This window comes from Monopterus albus, unplaced genomic scaffold (assembly GCF_001952655.1).
Source record: "Monopterus albus unplaced genomic scaffold, M_albus_1.0 scaffold40.1, whole genome shotgun sequence".
In the NCBI taxonomy this organism is placed as follows: Eukaryota; Metazoa; Chordata; class Actinopteri; order Synbranchiformes; family Synbranchidae; genus Monopterus; species Monopterus albus.
The window spans coordinates 4,108,205-4,114,479 of record NW_018127920.1 but is presented as its reverse complement, the minus strand read 5'-3'; the positions used below and the strand labels follow the sequence as shown (position 1 = coordinate 4,114,479).

General features: G+C 40.8%; 1 long non-coding RNA gene across 1 annotated transcript in view; it reads right to left on the bottom strand.

The window, feature by feature from the left end:
* LOC109959647 (uncharacterized) overlaps positions 1-6,275 on the bottom strand; it is a 12,526-nt gene that overhangs the window by 3,319 nt on the left and 2,932 nt on the right. The window lies entirely within an intron of this gene.

Here is a 6,275-nt window from a genome sequence, read left to right as displayed (position 1 = left end):
ATGCTATACGTACAACCAAAAAAAGATTCTGTATTTCCATAAGTGGGGTAAAACTATGGAATAATTTAAGCGTGGACATAAAAAATAGTAATAGAATTGATGAGTTTAAACATAAATATAAAGGTATGTGTCAATCAAGATATGGGCAAGAACAGGCTTAACGATTAATCAGGTGGAACATTGTGGGTGTGGTGTATGAATGTTAATAATCTGTAATAATTCTTTAATATATTACTTGTGTGGTGTAGAAGATAAGTATTTAAGAATGTAATTATGTACAAATGTTAACACTCTGTTATAATTCTTTAGTATATTACTTGTGTGGTGTAGAAGATAATTATCTAAGAATGTAATTATGTAAGAATGTTAACAATCTGTAATAATTTTTTTGTATATTACTTGTGTGGTGTAGAAGATAATTATCTAAGAATGTAATTATGTAAGAATGTTAACAATCTGTAATAATTTTTTTGTATATTACTTGTGTGGTGTAGAACAAAATTATCTATGTAGAGATACTGCTTGCAAACCAATGATGGTAAGATGATGTTATGGGGTAGGACTGGATAAGTCTAACTTCTTCCTACTCCATTCAAGCATGTACTAGCTATAAGCAAATTGATAATGGATTAGCATTTGTGGATATGTGTGAAATTATGTGTGTTGACATATCGACTGTCTTTACATGCTTGAAAGAATCAAATCAAATCAAATCAAATCAAATCACTGTTAACTCAAAGCAAGAATGTTCTAGTTTTGAGCCTGCTGTCTAACTGGAACCTTTCTGTGTTGAGTATTGCATGTTCTTCCTGTGGGTTTTCTCCAGGTATGCCAGCTTCCTTCCAGTCCAAATACATGCAGGTTCAGTTGACTGATGACTCTAAATTGCCAGTAGGTGTGAATATGAGTGTGAATGGTTATTTCAGTGTGTCAGCCCTTAGCTACAGTAAACTGGTGAACTGTCCAGAGTGTATCCCATCTCGCAATTAATGTCAGCTGGGATCTGCTCCAACACCCCTGCAGCAATCTACAGGATAACCAAGCAGCTTTAAGATGTGACCTCACATCATGGTGATTTTATGGAGTCAGATGTGTTTTAAAGGCAGAAAGGAATATGGTCAGTCCATGACTGTCATTTTCTTTTCTATTTGAACACCTTTGATAGGGGTAACTGTGGCTCAGGAAGTAGAGCAGTTGTGCAATTCCCGTTTTCCCCTGTCCATAGGTCAAAATGTCATTTGGCAAGACACTAAACCCCAAGTTGTTCCTGATGGCCAGAGCAGGACCTTGCAGGGACAGCACTGCCGGGTGTTTGTGTGTGAGATGGCTGCCTCAGTTCTGTGCTGGAGACAAATTCCTTGACCTACTTGGCCAATGAAAGTGATTATCATTATTAGGTAAAATCCCAACGAGTGTGACCTTGACCTCAGGTCAACTTGTTCAGGACATATTTCTTTGGAACAGATGCTGCTCTCCTAACTGCAGAGCTTTGAGCTGTAGAGATTAAACTGATTTTAATCATACTGCACTGTCGGTGCATAAGGAACAGGAAAAAGTATCTATATCCATACTGTACTGAATACACATAATGGTCTCCTAGTCTCTGAGCTTCATCGCAATTTTCTCTGAGCTGTTAAAGGAAAGGTCAGAGGGTCAACAAATCCACTCATCCATTTTTTACGTTTATGTCTTATGATTGGCTCCAGCCTTAAAATCCTCCTAACCGTAAAAGCCATTAATGACAAGGCTCCATTGTATCTTAAAGACCTCATAGTGTTATGGTGTTGCTTCACTTCCTGGTTTTAGAGCTTTTATTTTGGTTAAGTCTTCCTGCCCCATATCACCTCACCTGCCCTAGCTTTACCCTAGTACACATCACCGTTCATTGTTTGCACCTGTTGGCTCATTATCTCCCGGTTTACAGCCCTTATATACCACCTCCTTTCCCTCAGCCACTCTCTGGTCCATTGGCGTTTTTGACAAAGCTGACAATATTCACAATGCTCAACCTGTTAATTCTGTTAACTCTGTTAATTCCATTCACTCTGTTCACCACGCTTGTTTCCCTGTCTGTTCACCGGTACTGTTCCTTGGTGTTGTGTGAGTTTCTGAATCTCCAGTGATGCTGTCATTGCACCTGTCCTGCATAACCTGCTGTGTGTTCCTGACTTGTCAGCAACACTGTCAACACTCCTGCCTTATCCTATTGACCTGTTTGTTCCTGATGCTTCAGCGACGTGGTCGCCACCTTTGCGCAGCTCAATTTACCTGTGAGTTCCTGATTCTCCAGCAAGGCTGTCACCACTCCTGTCCCACAATACCTGCCTGTGTTTTCCTGATTACCCAAAGACGTCGACTCAGCTCCTGTCTGCTTGACTCACAAGCTGAACTTACTTGCATTTTCCTTGTCACTGTCTACGACTACATCTCATCTGCCAGCTCCACTAACCTGTGTGCTTCTGGCTTCTCCGCTACACCAACGTTGTTCCTGCCTGCCCGACTTACCTGTTTATTCCTCATCATGGCCTAGGCTGCTCCTGACCAGGGTCAGCTCAGTTTAATTACTTTTTCCTCAGTGCTGAATTGAGCACCTCTGAGTTTCTGTTCTTTTGATTTTTATACCTCTATATTGTTAATAAACTAGACTGTCTAAACTTCTTTCTAGTGTGGGTCTGCATCTTGGGTCCTAGTCCAGTGTGAGAACCCTAACACATAGAGCCTTTTCATCCCAACAGAGCACTTTGCTCTCAGAGTGCAGGTCTACTTGTGGTTCCTAGAGTCCACAGAAGTAGAATGGGAGGCAAAGCCTTTAGCTATCAAGGTCCTCTCCTGTGGAACCAGCTCCCAGTCTCAGTTCGGGAGGCAGACACCCTCTCTATCTTCAAGATTAGATTTAAGACTTTTCCTTTTGATAAAGCTTATAGTGAGGTTTATATGATGTTGTTTTCAATATAATTCTAGTAGGACAGTGAGTGAAGGAGGAAAGGTACTTGGTATGGTGTGATACGTCTTCTGATATTCCATGGCACCAGAACAACTAATGTGGCTGAACAAGGATAAGACTGACAGCCATCTTGATAAGTGCAAGCAAACTGGGGGCCTGGACCAACCTGTTGCCACTGATTATATTTAATTGTATCAGTGGTTTCTAGTCAACAGAATGGCCTTCGCTTTTGCCCATGTAGTGGTGTCTATGAAATTAATGAACATCTTGGATAAGTTTGGTTTGGTGTACCATCCCTTAGTTAAAGTCATCTCTGGGCACTTTAATTATTATTACAGAAGAAGTGGACAGAGGAGAGAGAAAAAAGAAAAACAAGACACAACAAACACTGGGCAGGTTGATGTAGACAAAGCTGGACTGAAAGACAGCACAGAGGCACTAATCCTGGCAGCACAGGAACAGGCTCTAAGTATAAGATCAATATCTGGGCTGAGGAAAACCCAACAAATCCCCCTTGAGCAGCACTTGGTGACAGCGGGGAGAAAAAAATTCCCTTAAACGGAAGAAACTTCCGACAGACCCCGGCTCTTGGTGGGCGGCCTTCTGCCTCGACCAGTTGGGGTGAGTAGATAGAGGAGAGAGAAAAGAAAAGAAAAGCACCAAGACACAACAAACAATCAAACACTGGCCAGGTTGATGTGGCCGGTGACTGCTCATCAGAAACATACAGCTCCAGAGCCAGGGCAACCTGCAGAAAGGTACATGGAGAGAGAGGGGGCACACAGTCAGTGACATGTAATGGTGGCATATAGATGCATGGAGAGAGAGAGAGAGAGAGAGGAGAGGAGAGGAGAGGGAGGGAGAGGAACAACAGCCTAGGCATATAGCAGCATAACTAAGGGACCACCTGCCTATAGGAGTCTCTTATTCATAAATAATACATAAGAAATACATAAATGACAGAAATGCTTACACATGAATTTAGGGGCTAATATTTGTTGCGTTATAGTTTAAATTATTTTTTTACACAATTTAGTCATTTAATTCCTATAGCTTGTAAAGAAAGGTTGTCATAAACCCCTTTTCATGTTCCACAACTACAGCTACAAAGTACAGCTAACACTCTAAACAGGACCATATACTGTACCTGAGTCAACGCAAGTGTAAAAAAGGAACATTAATAAGAAAAGTAGCTGATTACAGCTATTAAATTTTCTCATCATAAACTTTTTTTGTATTTGTAACTTGCATACAGTATGTAATCCTGCCTACAATGGTTTCATTATTTGGCGAGGCGATAGTGGTGCAGTGGGTAGAGCAGGCGTCTCCAACCGGAAGGTTGAAGGTTTGAATCTCAGTGCCTCCAGTCCACATGTCGAAGTGTCCTTGGGCAAGACAATGGAACCCCCCCCCATTGTTAGAACCATTGGTTGAGTTGGTGCCACAGATGGCTGCCATCGGTTCTGTACCGGAAACAAATTCTTGTAACATACTTGGCCAATAAAGGTGATTATCCTATTAAAAAAAAAAAACTTTCCTCTACAACAGTACTGTGCTGTGCTGTTTGAATTCTGTCTGCTCTTTATAGGGTTACTCACTGTTCCTTATTTGTTTCTTTTTTTACTTGTGTTGACTTGGGTATATGGCCATTTTGAGTTAGCTATAGCCTACCCCATCCCCCATTCCCACCTTACCCCTTCCTGCCCTTTACTACCCATACCCCACATCCCCACTCCAACACTCTCTCTTACCCACTTCTGAAAACAACCCTCCACCCCCATCCATTCCTTCTTGTTCATGCTGTACATATAAATTATATCTGCCTGTGTACACCTTTCTGAACACACAGTGCATGACATTAAGACAATAAGATAGTATGGAATGGTACTGTCTTGAAGCACTTGGCTTTAGTGGGGGGCAGCATTTACACGTACAGTATCTGTTGTGCTCATTAGAGCACACTCCCTTTTGTTTCATGTTATTGACATTGTCTCATTACAGTCTCATGGGCCGGCTTTTATAGATTTCTAGCCTTTCAGTTGAAGGTGCAAACAGTGAGAGAACAACAGAGACCAGTTTGTTAGAACAACTGGAAACATTGCCCCTAAATCACACAAAAATGTTTTACTTGAAAATGTTAGGTACTTCTGACACATGAACACCGAGGTCTTTAATATTTCATTCCCCCACTTTATAATGCATCTTATTGTGAAAGTTCCTTTTTGTAGTATACAATAATAGGAAAGACAAAAAACCACAACAAAAAACAATGATGGGCATCTCTTGCAGGACGTATGCTTTACTGATGATTGGGTCTTCACAAGTGTTCACAAAAGTGTAACTTTATAAATTTTAACTGGATTCATGCAAATATTCTTTTTCCTCTTGGAGTTTAAAAAAAGTGTGGAGCATAGTTCTGGTGTGCTACTGCAACATTGCACCTATGTTTATTACCAAGTATCAGCTAAACTAATGACATTGTGATCAGCCTCAGCTGCACTTTGTGTTTAGTGCTAAGTAGCAGATGTCAGCATGATAACATGCTGTGTGTGTTGGGGGTGGGGGCATTTTGGGGATATAGTATAAAGATGTGAGCTCACCAAGATGATCCAACATTCTAACACAGAACAACAGAATTATTGTATATCAAATTCAGTTAACATTTTTTATCAGCTCTGGTCATTGCTTACCTCATGACAATTAGAGACTAGAGTTGAAACATCATTCTTTTTCATTTCTTATTCCAACACTACAGAAATTATAGCTTCAGAATCATTCATCCACTCTGCACAGCTGACATGAATTTATGGTGCATCTGACCTGCTCACATGGCATTAAGACTCCTGGCCCCATTAAGCCTTGAAGCCTAGAACAACAGCCTGGTCAGCTTGTGGGTCATACTAAACGTGTTTATATAAGCTGTTTGAATAATGATATGAGGACATAAGGGCAGATAGTGAGAGTGAACAAATATTTGACAGAGGATGACCAGCTGTTTGTCAGGATGCCATTAAGCCAGCAGGTTGCATAGCACCTTCAACTAAATGCTTCAGTTTGTACCCAGTGGCAGCAGTCCCACATCTAGGCAATTTCTTGTTGAGATATGACTGAACTGTGTAAAACCTGTCAAGAAACATTAAGCATTAAAAGGTTTCCACAAGCAACAGTACCAGCAAACAGGAGACTGCACACTAGAAAGGCCAACTAACTGGCCATACTAACCCCTAACTGTCTGCAGGGAGGACAGTCATGTTCTTTCTTTTTTATTTTTATTTTCTACTCACATTCCCACACTATATATCCCCCTAAAAATACTGAAAAAAATTAATAC